This window comes from Anolis carolinensis, chromosome 5, assembly GCF_035594765.1.
Source record: "Anolis carolinensis isolate JA03-04 chromosome 5, rAnoCar3.1.pri, whole genome shotgun sequence".
NCBI lineage: Eukaryota > Metazoa > Chordata > Lepidosauria > Squamata > Dactyloidae > Anolis > Anolis carolinensis.
This window is the reverse complement of record NC_085845.1, coordinates 183,600,647-183,628,011: the sequence shown is the minus strand read 5'-3', so window position 1 is coordinate 183,628,011 and position 27,365 is coordinate 183,600,647. Positions and strand designations below refer to the sequence as shown.

The 27,365-nt window shown below is 39.5% G+C and overlaps 2 long non-coding RNA genes across 6 annotated transcripts in view; one reads left to right on the top strand and one right to left on the bottom strand.

Moving 5' to 3' along the window:
• Positions 1 to 4,464: 4,464 nt before the first annotated feature.
• LOC134299650 (uncharacterized) lies at positions 4,465 to 20,254 on the bottom strand. Its single transcript, XR_010006893.1, has 2 exons — positions 20,136 to 20,254; positions 4,465 to 6,342 (listed from the first exon to the last, which is right to left on the bottom strand). It is a non-coding gene; the product is annotated as an uncharacterized LOC134299650 (long non-coding RNA).
• Positions 5,374 to 27,365, top strand: part of LOC134299649 (uncharacterized) — a 55,804-nt gene continuing 33,812 nt past the window's right edge. Inside the window, exons 1-4 of one of the 5 annotated variants that reach the window (XR_010006892.1) lie at positions 5,374 to 5,511; positions 11,719 to 11,887; positions 22,037 to 22,143; positions 26,773 to 26,912. This is a non-coding gene — a long non-coding RNA (uncharacterized LOC134299649). Of the gene's footprint in view, positions 5,512 to 11,718; positions 11,888 to 13,855; positions 26,913 to 27,365 lie in introns of all 5 variants that reach the window. The other 4 variants (XR_010006891.1, XR_010006890.1, XR_010006889.1 and 1 more) reach the window with 4 other exon arrangements.

Sequence of the window (27,365 nt, the reverse complement as noted above, 5' to 3'; positions counted from 1 at the left end):
TATCCTGAAAGGAGCGAATTCTGAACACAGGCCAGCAATTGTATTCAGAGGTTGTACCTCCTGCCGTGCGTTGCTCCCATGGTTCCAGCTGAAAAGCAGGTGGGATGAGAACTGTCAACATTTCCTGTCTTGTTTCATTGCCCAACCCATGAGTCTCCTTTATCATAAGAGAATTTGGGCAGGGCAATTTTATCCCATGGAAGGAAAAGGTTTTAAACTGGTGCAGTCTTCTTTATCATAAGGGGCTTTGGGCAGTGCAATTTTATCCATTGAAAAGAAGAGGCTTTAAACTAGTATCAGTCTCCTTTAATGTAAGGAGCTTTGGGCATCTCTTAGCTTTCAGAGTTTTTCCTAATTTAAAAAAGTAATATAGAGGGCAGAGAAAAGGATTCCTCTTGTAATTAATATACGATGTAATTAATATACAGGGAGATATGGCAATGGCAGGGTCACATGTCCTCATAGAGCAGTGGTTCTCAACCTGTGGGTCCCCAGGTGTTTTGGCCTACAGCTCCCAGATATCCCATCCAGTTTACCAGTTGTTAGGATTTCTGGGAGTTGAAGGCCAAAACATCTGGGGACCCACAGGTTGGGAACCACTGTCATAGAGGAAGGGGAGAAAGGTGTTTAATACCTATTCCACTTTCCAGACACCCTACCAGCCTGTGCCGTCACGCCTGGGGCTATAACTCTTAATGAAAGAGGCATGGACGTGACGTCTTTCCCCAGGGGATTGCTTCTTGCCCTCCTTTAGGAAAACTGGAACTCCCAAGGACCAAAACACTGTAGATAACTCAAAACTGGTTTTATTGTTCACAAAAGGTTATCTCAATAAGCTGGAAGTTTCAAAGGGGTAAAGGAAAATATACATTACAGTTTTTGGTTGTTTTAAGTCCAAGGAGCTCTGTAGCTGAGAAGCTTTTCCAGGTCCCTCTTTCTCAATGACTGTGAATGCCGGAGCAAACTCAACCTCAGTCCAAATGGCCTATGTTTGAAGACACAGTCTTCCTCTGTTGCCAAAGGACTGATTTGAAGGCGCTTGAGACTCCTCAACGTCATTCAGGTTGGCCCTGAACATGAAGCGTAAGTCTCAAGGGTAAGGACCTCAGAATTGGTGCTGAGAGGTAACTTAATCAAGGGCTTTTAGAGCCAAGTCTCTCTCTCACGTCCATCTGATAGAGAGCTTGCTGGTGGAATGAAAGGAGAAGTACCTAGCCTGGTACTGTGTCTGTGAACAGGTAAGGAAAAGTGGGTGGGGGGTAGCTGTGGTCCATAAAGACCATCTTAACTTGACCAGAGTGCCTATTAGGGAGCTGAATCACATTGAGTGTGTGTACCTGAGTCTGAAAAACCCAGTGATAGACTAGGGATTCTGTTAGTGTACCATCCACTCACTGCCTAACAGACTCCCTGCTCAAGCTCACGGAACGGGTTTCTGAGGTGTTGTTGGGCTCACATGTGATGGGGAGGCAGGAGTCAAAATGGAATGGCAACGCAATCTAGAATGGTGATTCCCTATGCTAAAAGAATAATCACCTGCGCTTTCCCATCTCAATGTGATCAGGTTGAAGTGGATACTCCCATAGGCCCACGCAAGAAGGGCTCATATAAGTGTCAACTCACTTTAGGAAGCAATGTTTCCATTGCTTCCTAGTGGAATAGGGACCAGTTTTAGGATTATTTTCTCATTTGTTATAGTCAGGAAACGATAAAATTGATGTCACTTGAATGTTTGTTTTTGAGTGTGCGCCTTTCAGTCCTTTTGAACTTATGGTAACCCTAAGGCCATCCATATATGTGTGTGTGTGTAATAAATGCATATAAATGTAGTAAATAAATAAACAAATAAACCAATCATGGGGTTTTCTTGCAAAATGTCTTTAGATGTTTGCCATTGCCTTTGTCTGAGTGTGACTTGCCCAAGTTCAGCCAGCAGTTTTCCAGGGCCAGAAAGGAATTTGAATCCTGGTCTGCAGGCTCCTTATTCAACACTCAAACCACTATTACACACTGGCTCCCCAATAATAATAATAATAATAATAATAATAATAATAATAATAATAATAATAATAATCCTTTATTGATATCCCACCTCTTCTTGCTGAAGGGACTCAGGGTGGTTTACAACAGAGAAAACAATATAAAATATAAACACACAACCACATCACAAAACTAAATCAAAACAACAATAACAACTAATCCTATTACATAGAGGGAAATAAAACACCATAAACATATTAGTTATAATTCAAAGGGACGTCACTGATAAATATGAAGCTAGGTAATGATTAAGACATGTAATATATTAAAAACATTACAAGACCAGAACTTCTAGGTAAAAGCAATAAAATCAGTTAGGTTTTCTGCCCAGACAACAGCAATAATAATATGTTGTTATTATTAATAATTAATATTATTATGAACTTATTATTAATATTAATATCATCACATAGAACATTGAAATACTAATGCCAAATGTAACCAAAGTAATCTGGAAATAAAACAAGGGAATATTGGGATTAAAGAGTCCTCATTATTACCACTTTCTGGGAGGTCTGGGAATAGGATCTATTCTTTTCTCTGGGGTTAAAGGAGGAAAAGCAACTGTTTTTCAAAATGATGTTTTCTCTTTTTCTCTTTCTCCAAAGCCTTATAGAAGTAGCATATACGGAGTTAAAGGAGTGGTGACAAATAGTCTTATCAGCAATTAACACAAGCTGAGCAAATCCTTTTGCTAAGACACTGAAATGAATTGTTATGCTAAGTTAATTGGCAAGGTCCACAAGGAGAACTTGTGAGATTTTCAGAAACCTGGTGGGATTTTGTTGTTGTGTTGTTGTTTCAGTTACAGATATGTCATTGTGAGCAGAGATGCACCAAGCATCTCAATATAATTAGCTGGTGAAATCCCTCATTAGCATGGGGTGTTCCAATGGATAATTTGTCAGAGCCCAATTATATTTAAACTCACTAGTTTTAAAGAGGGATCACTTGATTTTTTTTTAATCAAGACCTGAGCAGGTTATTCCATCATTGATTGTTGTAAACAGAGATTATGTTGAACAATACACTATAAAATGTGACTTTATTGCACGGTAGTAGCAAATAGGGGTGTGCAAAGCCAAATCATGCAACTTTCTGCAAAACAGCATCTCCTCTGTGTCTTTTGTGGCATTGCAGAAGAGAGAAAGATGTGTTCTTTGGAGGTCCATTCTGTTTCTGTGTATTTCTTAAATGAAAATTATAGTAGCTTTTTGAGTATTCCGTTTCTTTCTGTCCCTTCATCCAGTCTATAACCCACATCTGTTGAAATTATATCCAACCCCAAATGATGGCCCTGTTCTTCTGGCATGAGCAGAATTCTGGGAAATGTAATTTGGGAGGACAAGGACTTCTGCAGCAGAGTATTCAAAAAGCTTCACCCTAAACTACATTTCCTAGAATTCTGCTCACAGCAGAGTGTGGGCTAATTACAAGTGCTTAAATTGGAAAAATTCTTTAAAATTAATGGAATATTAATTGTTCTGAATCTCAGAAGATTTGCTGTCCTGCTCACTGTGCCACAATTTGAGAGGATACCTCAAGTAGTTTCTTTGAAATTAATTTGTAAAAACTTTAAAAATTTCCTAAAAATCAGTGGATCACCAAAATCACTTGGCATGCTTAAAGTCTTAACAAAACAATTAAGCTTCAGAAGTTTGGATTACGAATTGGAATGGAACCCCTGTGAATCTTTACAAATTGAAGCATGGGACATCCAAATCTCCAAAATAAATTACTAATCGGATTTCAGCCATTTTGCACACCTCTAGTAGCAAACTAGCACCCACTGCCCATGGCATCTGCCACTTCCAAACAAGCCACTAACAGCCCTTGATTTTGGTACAGTCCCAGGACTTACGTCAAACAAAGATTTCAGGCAATTTTGTGGTAGTATCCTCATTCCTTCTCTTGCTGGAAATTTTTTTTAAAAACTTAGCATTTTGCAGCTGTGATGTGGCTGTAAAAATAATTATAATAAAAATAAAGGATGCGAAGCAGCACAGTGGGAAGGCAGAGTTACATCACCCACCCACAAGTGCAGCTTTATAAAGGCAAGGCATCAGCATTGCGTGACATCAGAGGCTGTGTGACATTACCCACCATCATGACAGTAAATTGCCATTATCCCATGTTTCAGGAATAGCACAGAATAGCAGCTAGTGTGCAGTAAAATCATTTGTTGTCTTTCTGTTTGCTTTCAGCTCTTACTTGGAAGTATGCTCCATTGGACATACAGTAGAGTCTCACTTATCCAACGTAAACGGGCCGGCAGAACGTTGGATAAGCGAATATGTTGGATAATAAGGAGGGGTTAAATAAAAGCCTATTAAACATCAAATTACATTATGATTTTACAAATTAAGCACCAAAACATCATGTTAGACAACAAATCCTCAGAAAAAGCAGTTCAATACATGGTAATGTTATGTAGTAATTACTGTATTTATTAATTTAGCACCAAAACATCATGTTTTATAACAAATCCACAGAAAAAGCAGTTCAATAAATAGGGCCTCTGGAAGTGTAAGGAGTCAGATATGGAGAAATAAAGCAGCATTAACTCAACAGTTTTTCTTCAGGTTCAGTCCTACTTTGTGAGCATACTGTAGTTTTAATCTCATCTGCTTTCCCACTGCCCTGGAGTACTTGAGTGCTTAGGATATGAATGCCTGACCATAAACCAAAATAAAGGACAGGTATTATTTCTCTAAAAGGGAAAGAAGCAATATTATGTGAACACTAGAGTGAAAACAGCCATCCCTTCCTATAAGATGAATGCAAGAATGTTTTGTAGCTCATTCAGGGCTCTCACCATTTCCTGTTCAGCGCCTGGCAAATGGAGCAGCCGACTAAGTGTTGCTGCTTAGAGAAGTTTCTCTATGCAGTAACATGCAGAGCCCCCCCCCCCGCCCCCCTCCTCCTCCTGGCGAGTGGAGTAGCTGGCTGCGTGTTGCTTGGCAACAACATGCAGATAGCCTTCCACTCCTCCCAGCGACTGGGGAAGCCAAGTGTTGCTGTTTAGAGAAGTTTCTCTATGCAGTAACACGCAGGGAGCCCTCCGCTCCCAGCGACTGGAAAATCCGAAAGTGTTGCTGCTTAGAGAAGTTTCTCTATGCAGTAACATGCAGATCCCCCCCCCCCCCGCGCGCCTCCCGGGGAGTGGAGCAGCTGACTGCGTGTTGCTAGGCAGCAACATGCAGACAGCCTTCCACTCCTCCTGGCGACTGGTGAAGCCGAAAGTGTTGCTGCTTAGAGAAGTTTCTCTTCTCCCCCCGCTCCCCCCAGCGAGCAGAGCAGCTGATTGAGTATCAGCAACATGCAGAGGTCCTCCCGCCCTTCCCGACGAGTGGAGAAGCCCGCTGCATTTTGCCAGGAAGGGCGAGACGCGGCAGTGCAGGCTGGATGCTCCGATGGGAGAGGCCTGCTGTGCTAGAGCAACCACTGAGCTGACTTGCGTCGGATAATACGGTACGTCGGATAAGCGGAAGTCGGATAAGCGGGACTCTACTGTACATAGCACTGCACTGTTAAGTTTATGAATAAATAACTGAACGGACACTGTTAAGGCTCTAACCTACTGGATTTGACTACAGTTTATATGTATGTACCCTACTTATCTACCCTCTCTCCTTATCTTTTTCTCAGTCAAACATCCACAGAAACCACAATCAATAAATCAAAGCATAATTAGAGTTGTCAAGAGATGTGTTTGGGTAATTTTTGTAAATGGTCTTATTTCATCTTCCTAGCAAAAGAATAGGACCTCTGTTCCTTTAATAGCTGAGAAAAAGAGGAAACTTCACCAAGTGTTGTTTGTCATGCAGCTATTCTATGAGACCTGTCCCTTATTTCAGCTCTAATTTAGAATGTTTAGGAAGATGAACCAGAAGCCATCACAGAAATACTACCCAACATAACTCCTGGAGAAAGAATAGAATACAAAACAAAAGTCATTTGAGGACTGCTAACAGACAGCCCTCAAAAAGCTATTTGAATCTTTCTTTGCTATGACTGTGACAAAGATATATCATTGCCAGTCCTTAAGACAGTTATGACTGATGGGGTCAGTCTTCTGTTCCGGCTTTGACCTGGTGTCATACATCCTCAAATCCAAGATTCTTCATCATCTCTGAGAAGCCCACAGTTTTATGTTGCCTGAAGAAGAAGAAGATAAAAGCCTTTCATTTCTGAAGGCGGATTTGCTCACCTTGACTGATACTCAAGTCTCAGCATTGTCCTCAGAGCACTTTTGGCATTACTTACAGGCTTTCATTTGTATTCTGTCACTGGCAGAGAGCGCTGTAAGAAATAATAATTCACATCAAGCCCATGAAGCGGACAGTGCCTTGCCTGACTTCCGCCAATCTCAGTACTTTCCAACCACTTATCATCAACCTATGCTTGCAGGGTCTTAAGCATTTTTCAATATCTACAACTTCCCCACAATCATTCTAGGGAGGCAATGAGTGTAAACTTAGGTGAACTAAGCAAGCGTTACATTCCAGTCCAATTCATATTTACCCATAAGTCAGTCCAGGGTGCCTTTCACATGCACCCATATTAGTGCCCTTTGGGCACTGCACATTCCCATACACATTCCCACAAACATCAATGTGTGTGTTATTGACCTTCTAGAAAATGATGGAAATCTATTTTGCTGGAGCGTACTTTGGCGATCTAATGCACTAAGGGAGCTAATAGAAACTTCAATGAAAGGAGCAGCCCAACAATTGTCTACCTATTTTTGTTGTTTGTGTGTGCCTTCAAGTTGTTCTGATTCACATCCACCCTAAGGTAACTGTAAGGAATGATGGGAGTTGTAGTTTTACATGTTTTTAATCTTCTCTGACAGAGTGCCTCACCAAACTAGAACTCCTATGATTCCATAGCATTGAGCCATAGCAGTTGAAGCAGTGTTAAACTGCATTAATTCTACAATGTAGATGTGGCCTAAGAACAGAGCTGTGGATTCAAACTACAGAAAAAGAAGTGACATCTAAAGATTAAGACAAACCTCTTGATGGTAAGAGCTGTTTGAGAAGGGAGCTGCAGGGAATGGGAATGTGGTGAATATCCTTTCCTGGAGATCTTTAAACAGAGACTAGATGGCCATCTGTTGGAATGCTTTGATTGTGTGGCATTGTGTAGCATTGTTTCTACTCATGTCCTGAGACAGTGGTGCAGAGTATTGGTTGCTTGCAGCTGTGATATTGGGACACCCTGTATTCAGTTGGTAAGTTAAAAAACCTACTAGTACAAAGCTGATGTTTAATTCATCAGTCTTTCAGTGTTGCTTTTTTAAAAGTTGACCTGATTAGGTGGACAGAAGTGGGAACTAGGATCAATCTAGACATTAAGAGAAATGTGTATTCCCTGCAATTAATGGGTTGTTTCTCAAGCAATGGAAGATATGTGCCTCTGCAATCAGATTTCAAAATTAAATCTATGTTTACCTCCTAATGAGTAATCATAAACAAAGCACTTTAAATATAGGTGAGGGCAGTCAGATGCTAGGACTGACAGACATATTTCACAATTTGACAGAGCATCTTTTATAAATACGTGCCAAGTGTATCAGATAGTTTTACTCACAGAGAAGTGCATCTTGGAAAGTAAATCTATGACCATAGAGGTGTGGGGTTGAGAGGAAGGCAACTTCATCTTGAGATTAAAATTGCATAGATCCCTGCTTGAACATATGCTTTCTTCAGTTAATTCTACTGAATTCAATCTTGTTATTTTTACAGATTGATTGCAGAGAAGTGGGAGCTTCACTAATTTCAGCTCTACATATTCATATAATTTTGAGTATTTTCTCTTGCCTTGCATCAGAATCCAGTTCCTCTTCAATCAAATCCTTTGAGCATTGCTTGCATATTAGTGGGAGAAAAGATTCACGCAGCCCCTGCTTGATTTCTAAAATGAGCTGTGCCAAATGAGAAGTCATGCCTTTTACTTTGCTTCAGAAGCCGCAAATCCTGACATGTTCAGGGAAAGACACACTTACACATGTATAAGGCAAAGGCACTCTTTATATGTTTAATGATAATCTTGATCACCGCTTGAAACATTACTTTTTAAAAAGGACCGTAGTTACACTTCTAGCTCTACGCCCATCAAAAGTAATTTATCATCAAAACTACAAATGCCAAAAAAGTTTTTTAACTTATCCAGTTCTGTAGAAATAATTACATGGATAAATATTGATTTCTTTTTTAAGTGAAAGCAAAAAGCCACTATTTAATGGTATGAAACATACCTTTTCCCTATCAAATCTTCCATCCCACAGCAGCCGCAATAAAATTTGAGGTAATTACATAAGCCAACATCCAAAATAATACTAAACAATTTATTTCCATTATGCTTTGAATAAACTGAATTAACTATAGTAAGTAACTATTATTAATTAATAATAACTTCTTGATTAATATTTTACATGTTGCGGGAAGCTAATTCCAGGGACTAAAATATGCCAGTAGATATGCCTCTTCCAACTTACATACAAATGTACCTGTTCTGATAGATAGATGATATAGATAGATGATAGATAGATAGATAGATAGATAGATAGATAGATAGATAGATAGATAGAAGATAGAGATGTGCACTTTGGATAGCATAGGGAAGGGTTAACAGCCCTTTGGTGTTTGTTTTGCTGTCTGTGCTCTTGTTTAGAAGATTTCACCTCACTTTCTGTAAGAATTGGATTTTGAAAATGTTGTCTTGTTGTAGAAACAAGGAATGAAGATAAAGCTTCAGTTGAGAAACCTTTTCCCTATGATAACTCTTTCAGGAGTTAATTTTCCTTCCTGGGGTAGATTTCTCTCACTTCCTGTTGTCTCAGCCCTGTTCTTAACTATGAGTTGTTTGTAAATTTGATGTTTGTAATTCAGGGACTGCCTGCAATCTCCAATTGTTCTGTTTGGACATAAAAGATCCAAATATTACTCTGTTGTCCTACCTTTTCAGCTACATTTAAAATACCCTGTTATCTCTGCCCTCCACCCATTTCTACCTAATTTGAACTTAAATAATTAGGGTAGTGGAATCTTGTCCTTTTCAGTAGAGTCAGACAAAATCCAAGTACTGCAGCCTTCTACTTGCTTGTATATTCTGCCTTATTAATATATTTTGCCATCTTGAACACACTCAGCAACATGTGTCCTCCATTTCATCTGTGAAATTTTGAGCCAATACATTTGCACTGGACCACCCACTCCTGCCCCATTTTTCATCGGCAAAGTGAATGAAGAGGTAAGTGTCATGATCACTGCTTCTGAGACTGTGTCCTTGGTAATGACTGGAATACAGGCAGGTGGGAGGCTGAAAGCCATGCTACAGTGAGCTTGAAAAGGCATTATGCAAGGCTCCTAATGTGAAGTTTCATCTGAATCAGCCCAAAGCCAGTACTCCATTGGAGAAGTTTGCACACTTGCATTAGGGGGCCTTCATTTTGTAACTGCACAAATCATCAACCTAGTCTTGCTCTCCCTGTGAGCTGGGTCAGCCTAATAGAGTGTGATAGACCCAATCTCACCTACAACCTCTTCACATGTGCTGCTGGAATCAGCACAGATCATGGTGATTCCAGTGATGCATGTCCAGGGGCGTGGGGAACCTGTTGCCCGATGCCCTGTGTCACCCAACTGACCAATATTCCTCTCCTAGAAAGGGAAGCATCCGCCACCCAGCTTCCCCCCATTGATCTAAGGCAACATGGGAAATCTCATATGTTGTCACCACAGTGGAATGTGCTGGTTCACCTTCTTTTTTAAGACTAAGCCCGCCGGTTCCCATTATATAACACACTGCAACTTCCAGCAGGGCTCTGTCTTAAAGGAGATTTCACCTCCATTTGATGATGTCATCAATGAGGTTGGTGAGGGCTAGAACCTGAATCTCCAAAGACCCATAACCATAATGCCACAATGATTTCATTATTCTTTCTATGCAGCTACTAATTTTAAACTCTAGATCAGGGCTTTAATCAGGGATCCACAAATCTCTTGGGGATCTGTGAAAAGATTTCAAGGAAGTCCATGAGCTTAGCCTGAAAAGATATTGTAGTATGGACAGAGTATGGTTTTTATTTTGATGCAGTGTGTTTTGGGTGCAATTGATAATGCCTCCAAAAAAGGTGGTAACAATGGCAGATGTGGTTTTATGACAACATGGGAAAACTCAATTTTCTAAATGTTTTCCAAAAATGATTGTTTGAACAGAAATTTCACTGTGTTAGATTATCAGGCACTGAAATTGTGGAAAAGTTGTACAACGTAATTTTGAATAATTCTATTAATAAAAAGACATTCCTATGTTGTGTCATAAAACTATCTGCTCATATATTCCGAGAAAGAGCCTGCCTATGGTTTGTACTGACTGGTAAAGGGAAGTGTGGAACAAAAATATTAAAAATCCCTGCTCTGGATGGAATGGTTTAATGGGGATTGGAAAGCTCTTCAGCCTTAAAGTTTAGAGGATATATATATTTTTAAAATGATACTTATTTGAAGAAGAATGAGCTATTAAGTGGTGCTTACTCTAAAGCAGGAGTGGACATAGTGTGACACTGACCCACATGCAGTCCCCGACTCCCACTTTTGTGGACTCTGAAGGCTCCAGTTTGCCACCCATCCCTTTATTTTTTGTCATGATCTGTGTGATTTTAGGTCATTTTCGCCAACAAGTCATGCACAAAACCTCTCAAATGCATGGAAACACATGAAACTACCCCACTCTCACCAACACACTAGAACCTGTACTATCTCCAAATACTTCCATTTTCAGCTGCAATTCTTTCAACACAGAAAAGAGAAGTGAAACCATTTTTGAGGAGGACTGCACAGGTACTGGTACTGGATGCAAGACCTTTGGGGTGGTGGTGGTCACTGATCCTGAATCAGTTCCCCAAACTTTACTTAAAGTAAATAGGTATAAGATTGCAGCTGAAAGTACTTAACAGTGGATGGATTATTCCTATCATAAGATCTGGTGCCATATCTATTCCTAAATCTACTACCTCCCCCAAGAATTATCTTTACACTTGAGCAGAAACAAATATTGGCATCATCTTGGGTAGTCTGTTTACTGGGGATGTTCTCTATTTTAAAGCAAACTGTCATGCTTTTATTTATGGTTTGCACATGAAAGTGTCTCCTCAGGTAACAGAATAACCTTTAATAACATAATAATAGAGAAATAAGCACTTGAGAAAGGCTTTCCTTGTTTTCTTTAAAAAGTATTTAAAGGTACTTTGAATTCTCTCCTGCAGCTTGCAAATTGGCATGTGTTTGCCACGCAGAACACATTTAATTTCATTCCCATCCCCTTTTGTGTTTTGATTTACAGGTGAGTGTTGTGTGCCACTCTTCTGCACAGGGAGAATTAGGAAGAGCAAAATGTTTGGAGTTGCTCAACAGCCTTGGGGAAAAAACCCATTTTAAGCAAACATTCCATTTCAAAACAATGCCTGAGCTTCTGTTTCTTCATTGTTCATTCCCTAGTTGGTTGCTGGGGAAACAGATGTCAGGTTTCTCTAGAAACAACAAATTAAGCAAAGGAAAGAGTTTCATGAATGGAATGACCATAACGTATAACTTCCGAACATAAGGTGTATTTCCAACTGGAATTTCCCATGCCATCTATCTTTGACCTTTATGTACCTTCTTTCTCCAGCAGTGTAGTTATGATGGAAATGGTGGCAGTGAAAGCAGTTGTGACAAAAGCAGGAACTAGAAGATGGTGGTCATGGAAAGAAAAAGGAGGAGGTGATGGGAGGAGAACATGGATGGTTCTGTGCTATCTAGTTCACAAATGCCTCATTTGGGGAAGAGGGTACTGAAAGGTAAGTCATTATGGAAAAGATGGCTTGGAAAATCATCAATTCCAGACATGGAAAATTGCCATCAAAGTCCCTTTTTTAATGTGCTTTGGTTTCAAGATACCAAAATACACATTCCTAAAATAGTTTGTTTGGAGCTTACTGTATCCTCTTCTCATGACTGCAGCTGCAGGAAGGTTATTTAACTTCTTGCACAATATTCCATTGCATATGTGATTTGTTTCAATACAATCCTACACATTGAGAGCATAGTAATGCCACTGGAGGGACCTAATCTAAATTCAACTATCTAATATTTGAAAAGCACAGATGTATCCAGTGTCAGTGGATGAGGGAGTAATGAAACAATGGCCAAGCTGGGTTGTTGTATGTCTTTCGGGCTGTGTGGCCATGTTCCACATCTATGGCAGGCATCCTCAGAGGTTGTGAGCCAAGCTCTTTTCTGAGCTTTAACGGTCCCCTGAACTGGATTTTAAAACAGAATGTAGTACACACTCCATATTTTTCTGGCGCTAGGAGCACAAGAACTCCCCACAAAAGTGGGTAACCATGAATAAAAGGCTGCCATTTTGTTTTGCCTGTGAGAACACCTTTCTAGGTTCTTTAAAGAACCCAGAAATTTCTGGGTTCTTTAAAACAATTCTGCTAGATGATGAATATAGAGTTGTGTTTGAGGACATAGAGATTCCAGGAGAGACCATATTAATCAAATCTGCAAACAATTTGATATGCAAAAGTTAAGCCTGCAAATGTAGAGGGCCAACACTTTTCATTGATCCACAGTCCCATCCAAGTATTTATTAACACAAAGCACAATATGTCTACAGCATGGGATTAGTTCAGCATAGCCTGTTCCCCTCTTTGCTCTGCACCGCACAGGTTGCCATGAGTCCAACTTCATAGAATTCTCCTTATTTGAAAGAATCCTGTCTTGCAATGTTTACCCATCCAAGTTCAGTTGAAAGAGGAAAATACACAAGAAAGAAGAGCAAGAGCTTTGAAATTTCCTGTCACCAGCAGAGTGAATAGGCCATATGTTCATGCTCTCCCTCTAGATATATCATATGACGTATACCATATTTTTATTTGTATGAACATGTGCATGGTGTAGTTGTTTGAGCATTAGACTAGGACAACTGGGAGGCCCAGGTTTGAATCCCTGCTCGATGATGAAAACCAACTGGGAGACATTGAGTAAGTCATACTCTCTCAGTCTCAGAGAAAGACAAGAACAAATTGTCTGAACAAATTCTGCCAATAAAACCTTGCAATAAGTTCGACGTTGGGCCACCAGAAGCCAGAAATTACTTGAGGGCACACCATAATGAGATATACCATATTTCTGTTAATAAATCCAATTTAATTTAATAAACTAAACAATCATCAAATGCTGGCCTTTCACAACACCTGCAATAAGCATCCTGAGGCAACTTCTTCACTCTGCCTAATGTAAGGCCCTGCCCTGTTTCTGAGCTCATTGCTGTCAAACGTGGCATAAAATTAACCTTTAAAAACAATAAGCAATGATACATTAAAATATACCCTTTGTTCAATTAACAAATAGCTGTTCTACAGTTTCTTTGGAGTGCCACTTCCAAATTGTTATGTTAGAAGGCTTGTTTTCTTCAGCTCTCATTTTTAACAATCAATTGGAGAAATAAATGATGTAGCTTTTGCGTACACCTAAAGGTGACACATTGTGATTCATGGCATGCCAGCCCCGCCAAGTAACCCAATTCACCAGTGAATAGGTTGTCAATTTCTGTGTAATTACCTTGGGGCTGTCATTTTTATGTGTATGCATAGGGTATGCGAATATGTGCATTATTAGTTGCATAACAAATGTGAGTACATCCAGGCAATTAATATTCCTTGTCAAGTTGTTCTTTTTTTAAAAAAAAATGCTGTGGAGATATTACGATGTTGTTCATTGCAATCCATTTTCTTTTTCTTTTTCTGCATTTCATGAAGGCTGGCATTGCATTGTCATTCCAAACATAAAACACTGCAGCACAGATTAGGTGGTTAAAAGGCTCAGCAATTTCCCACCTTGCCATATATACTTGCAGAAAGTTCCGAAGCAAATGCTGCAGCCCACGGAACTATTTGCTTCATGTTGCTGAAATAGGGTGCCAGATGAGGTACTGTCACCTTGTTCTTTACGCAAGTGCTTCTCATTTGCTTGAGTAATTCTTTTGCTTCCCTTTCTCATCCCCTCCCTCCAAAGAATAGGTGTGATTAATAGGTACAAACTGAGCACCACAAAAGAACTTTTCACTTGAGTGTGTCGAAAATGGAAGAAAAAGGCCAATTCTACAGTACGCATTTTGCCAAAGGATGAAATGTATTATCTGCCCTCCCCGCTTACTCAGGAGCAGAGCAATTTCTGCTGCTTCTTGTTCCACCACTTACATTTGTCTCCATTTGGAGACAGGATTGTTTTCCTCTCCTCCCTCCAAATATTAATGTGGCTTCATTTTTGCAAAGTTTGATGTTCTAAAAAGGGAGCATATCAGGCTCCTTCTGAGCTCAGAAGGTCCAAGAATTTGCATGTACTTTTAAACAACTGGAGTGAGGATGGTGACTTGGATCAGAGCCATGATGAAAATAACCCCCTAACCCTCAGCATTGAGGGCTTCCCTTTTGAGGCACATTGCAGCTGTAGGAGGGAGAAAATGAAAAAGTGGATTCCCCCAGGCACTATAATGCTACCTCTGTTTGAAACTACAGCCCCGGTGGCGAAGTGCGTTAAAGCGCTGAGCTGCTGAACTTGCAGACCAAAGGTCCCAGGTTCAAACCCCGGGAGCGGTGTTAGCGGCTGCTGTTAGCTCCAGCTCCTGCCATCCTAGCAGTTCAAAAACATGTGGGTAGATCAATAGGTACTGCTCTGGCAGGAAGGTAACAGCGCTCCATGCAGTCATGCCGGCCACATGACCTTGGAGGTGTCTACGGACAATGCCGGCTCTTCGGCTTAGAAATGGAGATGAGCACCAACCCCCAGAGTCAGACTTGACTGGACTTAACATCAGGGGAAAACCTTTACCTACAGTAGAGTCTCACTTATCCAACATAAACGGGCTGGCAGAACGTTGGATAAGTGAATATGTTGGATAATGAGAGATTAAGGAAAAGCCTATTACGCATCAAATTAGGTTATGATTTTATAAATTAAGCACCAAAACATCATGTTATACAACAAATTTGACAGAAAAAGTAGTTCAATACGCAGTAATGCTATATACTAATTACTGTATTTATGAATTTAGCACCAAAATATCATGATGTATTGAAAACATGGACTACAAAAATGCGTTGAATAATCCAGAACGTTGGATAAGCGAGGCTTGGATAAGTGAGACTCTACTGTATACTTATATTTAATGTATTTGGTAGTTTGCCTCTGAGACTCCAAGTCTCATAGAGCAGAAGCTGAAAATGACTTTAGATTGCCAATACAAAGAAACAGCAATCAAAACTGGATGCTCAGTTGTCCATTCATTTGTGAATCTGCTCAAGGGTGAAATCTTATTCTAATGGAGTTAACCAAAGTACCAAGTCTATCCCTGGAATAGAGTAGCTCTGTAAAAGTTTAAACAAAATCTCGGATTAGATTTACTACCTCAATGCTAAAAATATCTCTAGTCAACCCTGAGTTTCATAGAATTCACTAAAATAAACACATAACCAAAGATGAATTTCTTCTCCATGGGTCTTTTCACATTATGCAGTTATAGCTCTATGGTTAAATTTCAGCTCCCATGGTAACCTTCTAGGGAATCCTGGATGTGTAGAAAGATGAGAGCTCTGGTTGAGAATTTTAAATGGTCCTCAACTAAACTACAAAACTCGGAATTTCTTAGGGTAGAATCATGGTAGTTAAATTGGAAATACAGAGCTCTAACTGAACATCATAAAATATCCCTAGGTTCCACCTTATGGAATCTAAGGATTTGCAATTTAAGGAGGGATATCTAGTATTCTCAGTCAGAAAGCTCACTAAGTTATACACTTCAATACTCCACAGTTTTGGAACGTAGAATCAAAGTGCTAGATTTTTTTTGTATGAAAGAATCCATGGAAATCTCCAAAAGTGAAAATTAAGTTTTTAAACAAGTTAAGGAAGTTTCTTGCATTAGTAAACAATAAAAATATATCTTGCTTTCAAAACCTTCCATCCACTTCCAGGCTTTTTGGTTTTATATTTTGCCATTGAGGGGATCTATGTGGCCTTTTGAACATCCCAGTGCAGAAAACCAACCTTCATACCTGTTGAAGCTACATACCCTACAGTTTATAGTAACACGAAAATAAATGATGAGAGGGGAAGAACAACTCATCAACACAATCTAATAATATATTCAAGCCTCCCTCAGTTATCATGTGAAACTCTTAGCATAACATCGCTTAGGATTTAGTGCTATATATTTTGATCTACTTTCAATATTTCCCAAAGTTGATGTAGAACTTTTGGAGATTCTGCCTGGTAAAAGATCACAGACATTTCCCAACTGACAAGTCTAGTCATCTACACAACAGGATCCCATGTGGCATAAAGAACTTACTTAGCAAACTATTGTGCATTTAAAAGCAACTGAAATAAATGGTCCCTCTATTTCCAAAGTTAATTCAAGGCATACAAAAGGAAGAAGCAAACTAGAAGGATTTGAGATTTCGGTCTTGCTGAGAGGTTCCAAAATAATCAAAATGTTAAAGTTGTCAGGAAGCATCAACTTCTGCCTAGACTAAAAACTTACATATGTTTTATGCCAATTTAAGTCTCATTATTCCTTGGAAAAATCCTAGGGATTATAATTTGGTGAGGATAAAAAAGATCCTTTGTAAAAGATAGTGCTAGTTATTGTTCCAGCCTGACTCTTTCGTTAACTCATTATTCCTCCAAAAACATCTCATCAAATTTATAATTCTTTGCAAGTTAATAATACTGGGCTCAGTATGGGAGCTCTCTTCCCCAACATAATGTCAGGGTCTTTGAGGTTTTGAAATGTATTTTTGCAAGAAAAGAGCTGATGAGAGAGAAGGGAAGGCATATTAACACTCTTTAAGGTTTCCTTTACTACAAATGATATAGGAAATAGAATTTTTAAAATCTCCCCATATGAAATCATCTTAACTGTCATAGCTCCAGCCTACAAAATCCTGGTATGACTATGATGATGATATTTATTTACATCCCACTTTTTTTTCCTCTTAACAGAAACTCACAACAGTGAACCATACTATCTATATATATATAAAAGGGTATTGAAATTTCGGCCTAGGACAAAACAACACATCCCAGAAACACTAAAGAAACACTAAACTTGGCAGCACAACCCCTCATCCATGCCTCGTTCATACGTTCATACAACAAAAAGCTCCAGCTACTCCAGAAAATGGCCAGACTTTGAGACTGCAAGGCTATTCACTGCTATTCCACCTGGCCAACAAATGATTCCCATAAGCCACAGCAACTCGTGGCCGGGCAAAGCTAGTAACAATACAATATAACACTTAAAACCTAAAACACATAAATACTAAAATAGGATTAAAACAGGAACTATTAATAGTATTTAAAACAATTGAAATGATTAAAAACTTCTTAAAATACATAAAACACTCCACAGCATCCCTGACTTGGTCTTAATGTGTAGTATAATGAGGAGATTAGGAATCTATGCTAGAGACTGCCAGTTTACTTCCTGAACTACAATTTGTATTCTTATTTAATCCTTCATTCTACCTTCTACAGAGTGTCCCAAAGATCTCTATACACAGGAAAAATTAACAAAATCATACATTTCCCATTATAGTTCTCTCTCTATAAAAGCCAAAATACGGGCATGTATGTTTGTACATTTATATGATTGAACCACAAAGGCTCCTACTAGAGCTGTGCATGGAAATATTTCCCTTTGTTTCATTCATCCTTCCGTTATTTTCTTTCCTTTGGAAGCACGTAAAGGAAAGGCCCCTCCCCCTACAAAAATCAGCTCAACATGAAAGCAAGCAGGAGTCAATCCTGCCTGTTTTGCCTGTTTTTCGGCACCACAGTTTAATATTTTTATTAATCCCCCCCGGAAACAAAAAATTCCTTCTCTTCTTCCAGGATATCATTGCTTTTCCTTTCCTGGAAGTGGGAAGCCTCCTTAAAATGCCTTGGAAGGGTGTGTGGCTGCTGGTATGCGCATGCGCTTGCTTGCAACTGAGTGCCTCCAATAGAGTAAGAAACAGGTTAAAGAACTTGCTTGTCTCCTTTAAATGCCTTGGAATGGAAAGAGTATGTGGCTGCTGGTGTGTGGGCATCTCTTCTAGAGTAATAAACAGCTTTAAGATTAGAACTTGCTTGCCTCCCTTAAATGTCTTGGAGTGGAAAGAATGCGTAGTTGCTGGTGTGTGTGCACCTCCTCTAGAGTAAGAAACAGCTTTAAGAACTTGCTTGTTTCCATAATATGCCTTGGAAAGAGAGTTCATTTGGCATGCAGACCTGGGAGAGAAAACACGCTCACCTGCCTGCAGCTGAGCGCCTCTCCTCTAGAGTAGAAGAGCTTAAATGGCTAAAATGACAGGAAGGGGAGCCTAGGAAGCCCCCCTCCCCCATAATTGGCTGTTAGAAAATGGATCTTTTGGCACCCCAGAGTGAAAACAGATATCTGTGCTCCTGATTTCGGGAGGCTCAAAAAAAAAAGTGACAGCAGCAAGGCAAGGCAATCGGACTAAAGTACACGGATGCAACTGAGAGTAATGGAGGCCGCCACCATTAAATAAACACAGCTTGCATAAGACATGTCATGACATTCTTCTATTCCAATTGGCCCAATAGGCTGGGCTCCCAGTGCAAGGAGGAGCATGCCACGACAGCAGTGATTGGCTGCCATGTGGTCCTGTTACAGATGGGAAACCATGACGGCTGAGTCCTTGCTGTTATGGCCATCCGACCAAGCCAAAGAAGTCGAACTGGTCAAAGAAAAATGGCTAAAACATATCCACTCACAAACCTAAAGGAAAACACCTTCCTCCCTATGATGGAGAAGAAAGTGCATTTTGACGCTTCCCCTCCACTTCAGGAGGACTATGGGTGGGGCCTGCTGTGCATCATCTGACTGAGCCATCATAGTTGAAGTGATGTCAAACTACATTAATTCTACAGTGTAGATGCACCCTGAGTGTAGTAAAGATGACAAAAGCTATCAGTGAAGACGAACACACAAGGTAGGAGATGTTGCAGCAGTTTGTTTTTGCCTGCGTCTGTAGAAAAGGCCAACATTTCACTCCCTCCTCTCCTCTTTCCTCACCAAATTAAATGAATGAAAATTATTTTTTTCACATGAAACACAATTTGCAATAATTGAAGTAAGCTGTGATCCAATGGGAAAGGTGGGAGCAGAAGAGAGAAAATGGGCTATTTTAAAAACGGATGAACAAGGAGATTATTTGGAACCATCTCAGTTAAATCAAAACAGTTGGAGCATATTTATTACAATGGGAATATCAGTCTGTAGTAAGCCTTATATCAGGCCCTGGGTTTTTCCTTATGGTCATGTTCTCTCCTGCATGGCACTATTTTTTTGAGATTTCCCAGCATTTGTACAATGTTTCCCAGTAATTCATCTTAGTAGAGCCTGAAGCCTCTAGTAAGACGAATAATTAGCATCATGGGAGTTATGGTCAGGCAGTAAGACTCTTAGGCAGAGAATAAATACCTTATAAAACTTCAGTTCCCATGATTTCAAAGCACCGAGCCATGGTAATTAAAGTGGTGTCAAATTGCATTAAACCTACAGTGTAGATGCACCCTCAAGTTCCAGAAAACCCATGACAGATTTGCTTTTGGGTCACCATAAGTCAGAAATGACTTGAAAGGTACACAGCAACAACAATAATTTTGCTCTGGAATCTTCTTATTTGGCTCCCCTGCCATTTTGGTGTTACATGCTATTTGAATATTGACCTTGAGATTTCCCTTAAAATTGAAATAGGATTTTATGCTAAAAGAGATTATCTACCTGTGCCTTATATTAAACATTAGGCAACTGTCTCAGGAAGCATAATTTGGTTAATGCTTTAGGAAGTTAATGCAGTTATTGAAATGATGCTGGAGGGAACATAGTCTCTTGTGGTCCCATAAGTGAGAAGTGGAATATGGGAGTCCCTTTTTATACAGTAAATGAATAATTTATTTGTTATTTCCTCTTCCCATCTCAGCTCATTGCCATCAATATTTTTTGTCCCAGGAATGGTGCTATTTACTCACATTTCAGTTCCAGAAAAGGTCAATGTCTGTAAACAACTGCTCCACTTGATAACTGAAGATCATTAGAGCTTACTGAGATCTTGTGAGCAGCTGGGATCTGACTTTAAGCAGCAATTTTAAGGAAATTCCATCTCCCTTTTGCTCCTGTAAGGAAAATGTAAAAAAAAAAATGCAAGGAAACAGAGCACATTTAAGTTGAGGTTCTCTATATTATATGTCTTTCAATAGACTGAGCTTTGAGTCATTTGTTTTCAGAATAAATAACTCCTAGTGTACAGTACTGTGGCAATTTAGCAGACTTGTCCTAAACCACATTGACATAAACCACACTGTGTCCTAACCCACATTGACATCAACACTGAAAGTTTAACAAACACCAAGGTTAAGGAAAATTGACAGTCTCAATACATCTTGGTTAATTCAGGTACTTTGCCTGCCACACTTCCTAATTACATCCATTTCTTGGTAATGAGCCAACTCTTTTTCATTCCTCCATCCCAACTGCCATTGTCTTGGCCTCAGAGGGAACAAAGAAGAGGCAAGCACAGCTCTATCATTCCTAGGCAAAGAAGCAGATGAAAGGTACTCCATCTCAATTGCCAATGCCCTGGCTTTAGGGAATGAAGAAGAGGCAGACACAGGTCCATCATGCAGAAGTTTAGAAACAGATTAAAAGTCTTCCCTCCATCCCAACTGCCATTGCCCTGGAAAGTCCAAAGGATCAGGCAGTAGGGATGTAATTCTTTGCTACTTTTTTCTTGGGGGAAGAAACAAAAAATAGTTTCTGGAATTTACTTCTTGCTGTTGTAAAGTCTTTACAAACTACATAGCTTTCAAAGCCTCTTTGTAATTTGGGGCATTAATCTGTACAAAGTTTGCATGGTGGTTTCTATCCAAATCATCCACCTGTGAATTTGTACAGAATAAGTCCTCAATTTTAGCATAAAATAAAGTTTACTGCACAACAAATAATATTTTGTCACAGAAATATCAATTTCTGCACAAAATACTTATGTATAGATTTTGTCCAGAATAGGTCCTGAAATGTAAAGGTTCTTGTCAGTCCAGGATTTCTCTCATCCAGGTTTCTCATCACTCTTTCTTTATTATGGTCCATGACCAGCATAAAGTGGGCACAAAAGCCCTGGGAAGGGGAAATGAAGTTCACTATTAACCAGTTATAAAAGAATAGATTAGAAAACAGTTTGAAATCGCAGTTTAAAAACAGAGATTAATGTAGCAGGTAGAAGGGACTCATCGCTCAAAAAAAAAAAATAGCATAGTTTGGAGTGACTCCAAAATGACATAGTGCAGTGGAGGATCTTTCCATTTGTGGTTGAGTAGCTTCAAAACCATGCTATCTGCTGCATGTGATAATGCTTTAGTTGTTCAATCCAAATCAAACCCACTCAAAAATACCTTGCATTACAACATGGCTAGCTAAGAAGATATTGTTATTAGGAAAACGGATGCCCCTCTAACTGCTCTGAAGATCACAATAAAGTTTAGACAGGACAGGTGGTTTTGCATAAGCTGGCACATGGTGCCATCATCCTGGCTTATCATAACAGTGATAACAGCTCCTGGTACTCTGTCCCTTGACTCCTGGTTTTACTTTTCTCTTCATAGTAGCTATGTACAGTTCCCACCAGGAAGCCACATTTTAACAAGAAAAAGAGGAGAAATAACAAAGAAAAACAAGATAAATATAGAGAAAGAAACAAGAGGGAGAGGGAGACAGGGAGAGAGAATGACTGGGGAAGAGGAGCCACAGACAGTCATTTGTTAATAATAGCCTCTCTCTTGAAATGACAAGGGAAACTGATACTATAATTTGTAATCCTTTGTGTGTTGCTGGGCTGCAGAGCCCACCATTCCTCACCATTGGCTATGTTGTTTAGGATTAATGAACATTGCTATCCAACCACATCATGCAAGATGTAGAGTAATTGTCCACCCCAAACTCTTCAATCAACAAGTGCTAGAAGCAGGCATTCCTTTCTATCAGGTAAGGATGGTAATTCTTGATTTTCTTCATATGTTGGGTGTTGTGAACAATCCATTTGTTTTTTTTCCCCTGAGCATTCACGGATGAGGAATGAGGAATGCCTTTACTGGGAGGTAACAGGCCACTGCGGACTATTTGCTGGTACACTTAGCTCCTTCATCCTAGCAGATGCTCTACAAACCAAAATAGGTTGCTCTCCTTACTACAGGCTATCTGAGAACTGTACAAGGAGTGTGGTTGGAACTAGCTTTAAAACACCTAGGGGGATTCACTATCTCTGAGGTACCTTTCCCTCTAGGTTGGCTGTCTGCTTTGGTCTTCTGGAGTTTCTCCTTACAGATTTGGTAGTATTTTGTCATGTAAATTATGATGATGTATCCTAGTCTAATTTTTTTGTCATGGTTTCTCTTTAGCTCTACTGACTTCCTTAGAAACAGTACAAATAAATACCTGCTCAGGTGATGCACCTGGTCACCAGAGATATCCAGGACCACAAAAGAGAATTGAGCTATGCAACAGAAATTTATTTCATGAAGACCACTGGGGATGTTGGTTTACCCTGCTTGTTTGGTAAACTAGGCTATTTTGTAATGGCTGAAGCCAAAATTACTTCTTTGGGCTATGGTCAATTTTCTGATACCAAACCACAGGAAAAAGAAAGATTGTAGAAAATGGGTTCCTAGCAGACCAAATCTTTTGAATTAAAGGTAGGCAAAGTGTTGCCCTAATTTGTCTTCCCAGACGCAGCTCGTGATACCATTGTACTTTATCCCCTTCCCCTTTTTTGAGAAGCACTCCTGCAAACTCTACATAAGAGAGACAATTCTTCATGTTATTCCTCTTGCAAACTATATTAAGTTAACAGGGCAGGATTTTCATTAAACCAGTAGTGATTTTCCATCATGTCCTATTTGGGTAAAGTGATTTTTCCAAGTTGTGCTCTATGAATTGTTATTCTTATAGAGATTCTGAAGCTATATCTCAAAATTGAGAGACACAAAAATATAGGAAATAATAATTCTACTGCACTGATGGCAATTGTAACTGTGCTTTACATAGGTTGAAATATTTGTGGTCATTTGATGACACTTGGGTATATTTGGTCCACTGAAAAGGGTTTTTTTTTTTATCCAAAGCTCATTTGTGATATATTTATCTGCTAAAAATCCTGAACTCCTTGAACCAGACTGATTTGAATAAACTGTTGAAAAACAGATCTTGGTTATGTTTCAAGGGAGTAACATGTTTCTCAAACATATGTGGAAACCTTGGAAACAGAAATAAAGAAGAATCGTATACCCAAGTCATATTTCTTCTTGAAAAATAGACTAGTAAGTAAGAACTTCATAGCATGGATAAAAACATCTTGGAACCCAGGTGCCATGAAGACTATAAATATAGTTTAAACATATTGACATTAAAGTTGCCAACTGAATATTCCCTGAAGCTAGGTTTGAGGTGCATTTGGAAAGCCCGGCTTAGGCAAAAAACATGTTGAAGATAGCAGAATGAATTTCAATTAAGAGGAGAGAAATCCATCTTGGAACTGAGAAAAAATCTAAGGTAATAAGAATAATAGAACAATAGAGTAGAAGAGGACCTTATAGGCAAACAGGTCCAACCTCTGCTCAATGCAGGGTTTCCAGCTAAAGCATCCCCAACAGGTAGCTATCCAATCCTTGTAGTAGCTGTTCCTCTGTGTTGTCCAACAAAGCAAATAATCTAATAGATGACCCCACCTTAAAAAAAAAACCCAGTTATCCTGCATAAGAAGAGTGCTTGGAAAGTTATTTTTAAATGACAACTTCCAAAAATGTAAAATAATGAACATTAGGAAGAACTTCTTCACTGTGCGAGCTTTTGGCAGTGGAACTCTCTGCCCCGGAGTGTGGTGGAGGCTCCTCCTTTGGAAGCTTTTAAGCAGAGGCTGGATGGTCATCTGTCGGGGGTGCTTTGAATGTGATTTTCCTGCTTCTTGGCAGGAGGTTGGACTGGATGACCTGTGAGGTCTCTTCTAACTCTATGATTCTAACCCAAATTTGAAGACTGAAGCCATATTCTTACAGTTAATTCAAAAATATTACTATGTATCAACATATTGCCATGAATTAGAAGTTCATAAAACATGGTACAGTCAGACATTAAAATTTAGTAGAAAGGGATTGTTATGAAAGTGGAAAACCACATTTTTTTAAAAAACGGCAATTTTTGCTTCAAATAACACCTCTCTAGAAATCTCTAGGCTGTCCAACATGACTATGTGGTCAGCCTCTTTCTCTGCCCAAGAAGTGCTGTTGCCTCACCAAACTACAAATCCCAGACTTCCATAGCATTGAGCCATGATAATTAAAGAATGTCAACATGGATAAAAATGGAAGAATATCTCAGTTACATGAAAGATGACCCACATTTATAGAACAACAACCTGGAAATAATTTTACATATGAGCAGAGGGATGGGATAAATGGGGAAAGAAGAGGAGGAAGCAGAATATGTAGAAGTGGTGGTAGTAGCAGCATTATCATTATTCTGTTATTGTCATAAATCATTATTATTCTTTATTATTGTGATGCCGCCTGATGATTTCAAGGTAAGAAGAAAAATATCCAGGAGAAGGAGCTATTTCAGATTGAAGGTACCAAAGCCATCTATGACTTTAAAGATTAGCACTAACAACTTCTACCCAAGAACACATTGGTTATTTACCCAATTTCTGAAATGCGGAGTTTAGGTAGAGTAATAGTGTTGGGTGCCATCAGCATACTGGTGATATCCAGCTCCCAAACATAAGTTAACTTCTACTTGTGGGTTCATGTAGCCTGGAGGATAAAATTGAACTTTGCAAAAACCACAGGCTATCAGATCAAACAGTAATCCTCCACTTCCACATTCAGAGTTCTCCCCTTCAAGGTCCAGAACCACTGCAGAACAGTGTCCTCAAGTCCCATCCCAGAGAGGCAGTTCAGAAGGATACCATACCTGATGGTGTCAAACAATGCTGAAAGGCCCAATAGAATCAACAGGATCACACTCCCCTTGTCCAGTTAACTGCATAGGTAATCCAACAAGGTGACTAAAGCTGTATTTGTCTCATAGCTAGGACTTCAGCTAGATTGAAATGGTTCTAGATAATCAGTTTCATCCAAGAACCTCTATAGCTAGCACACTCTTCAGAAACTTGCTCAGAAAAAGAGTATGGAGACCGGTCGGTAGTTAAGTTATCCAATGTAGTTGTGTTTGAGAAAGGTTTCTTTTTTTAGTAGGGGTCTCACTATTATTTGTTCTAGATGGAACTCTGCCTTGTTGCAATGAGACATTCACAATTCCCATTGCCCACTCAGCCAGTTCCCTTCTGGTGCTTTTATAAGCCAAGGAAGGCAAGGGTCCAGTGCACATGTGGTGGCTCTCCAAGGATCCTGTTCACATCCTTTGGCTGCACAATTTGAAACATATCCATTAACCTGGTACAAGCAGGAGCCAAGATTACACTGGGCCTATACCAGCTACACTATCCAAATCATAGTGGATCCAAGCGATTTATTTGCAAAAAGAAAAGCGTTTTCTTGCCCTTATGTTTCAGCCTCAATACCTTTTAAATAGCAACTGCTCTTCTTTGAGAACTAGCATAAAGCAATATTTAAAGTGCTGGTACAGACAAAGCCAAGTTCAAATCTCAGTTTAGCCATGGAATTTACCATGAGATATTAGGTCCTCGCTACCTCTCAGCAAATCTTTGTGTACTAGCATACTATTGATAAAAAAGATCCAGATCCAAAAAAATTACCTGAGTAGCTGTTGAGAGTAACTACCATTTGATTCATGGAGGAAACTAACAGCAACTTTTCTTGTACTTTGCACAACTTGTAGTTCTTTCTCTTGCACTTTGTGTCCTCCCACTGGAACTTTCAGCCTCTCTTCCCTCATTTCCAGTCTCTTGCCTTATCGTATGTATTTACAACCCACCTTTGCTGCATTTTTCTCTACTGTTTCTTGTGCTCCATTTGTTACACCCCTCACCCCCAATTCTCTCCTTGCTTCACCTTGATGCAGTCATTTCTAATAATGATGATGATGATGATGATGATGATTTTATTTATTACCTGCCTCTCCTCATGTTACAGAATAATTAAAACACATAAACTTTGTACAAATACCACAAATGCACATATTAAAATGTATTTCTATAAAATACATATTAAAATACACAAAACAGAAATTAAACAAAGGATACTCATTTAAAAGTAATGCCTCAAAAATATCATTTTATGACATGAGGGCAATTTAGCTGTAACATTTGTCATCCCATTCATCACCAAGTTGTTGTTCCTCCTCCTCCTCCTCCTCCTCCCCCTCCCCCTCCTCTTCTTCTTCTTCTTCTTCTTCTTCCTCCTCCTCCTCCTCTTCTTCTTCTTCTTCTTCCTCCTCCTCCTCCTCCCTTCCTCCCTTCCTCCCTCTCCCTCTCCCTCTCCCTCTCCCCCCCTCTCTCTCTCTCTCTCCTCTCTTTCTCTCTGTCACAGGCATGGTCATTCACACAGTGATGTGGCTGATGTTTTAGGACAGGGCATGTTTCCATTCAGTTTTTCAGTCCAAGGGCTATTGACAGATGGAGTAAAATGTTCTTCCCTGCAGGGAGAAATAAACTAAAAATCATTTCAGTTGCTTCTTCTTCATTCCATGGATAAAACTCAACTTTGTCTCTGGATTGTCGTAAATTTCTTCTGGGAGGCAGAGACTGATATCTCAGCAGCATTAAGCCTCTTGACTGATAGGTAAGTATAGAGAATTATCTGTTCCAAATATTAGTGTTGAAGCCTACTGAATTGTTTCTGCTGGCTGTGGAGAATCGAGTGGCCTTTGTGGTAGCAGTGGATGGAGATTCTGCTTGGTGCTAGATCTCTTGAAGATGGACAAAGGACTGGTATGTGCTTTCCTTCAATTGCCCAGTTAAAAAATAACAGAACATTGAGTCAAGTGTGGCCCTTGGAGAACAAATTCTCTGCAACTGCCTGTTTGCTGTCTTATGGATGTTTCCTCATTATCATAGTGTTATTCTGATGTATAAAGTGTTTGAATTTTTAGATGATGGATTAAATTACAAGAGATTGAAGCCCAAGGTCTTCCAATTGATGGAAGAAGCTACAATACGCTCTTCTCTCAGTATTTTGACCAATTCTTTCAATACAGTAGAGTCTCGTTTATCCAACATAAAGGGGCCGGCAGAA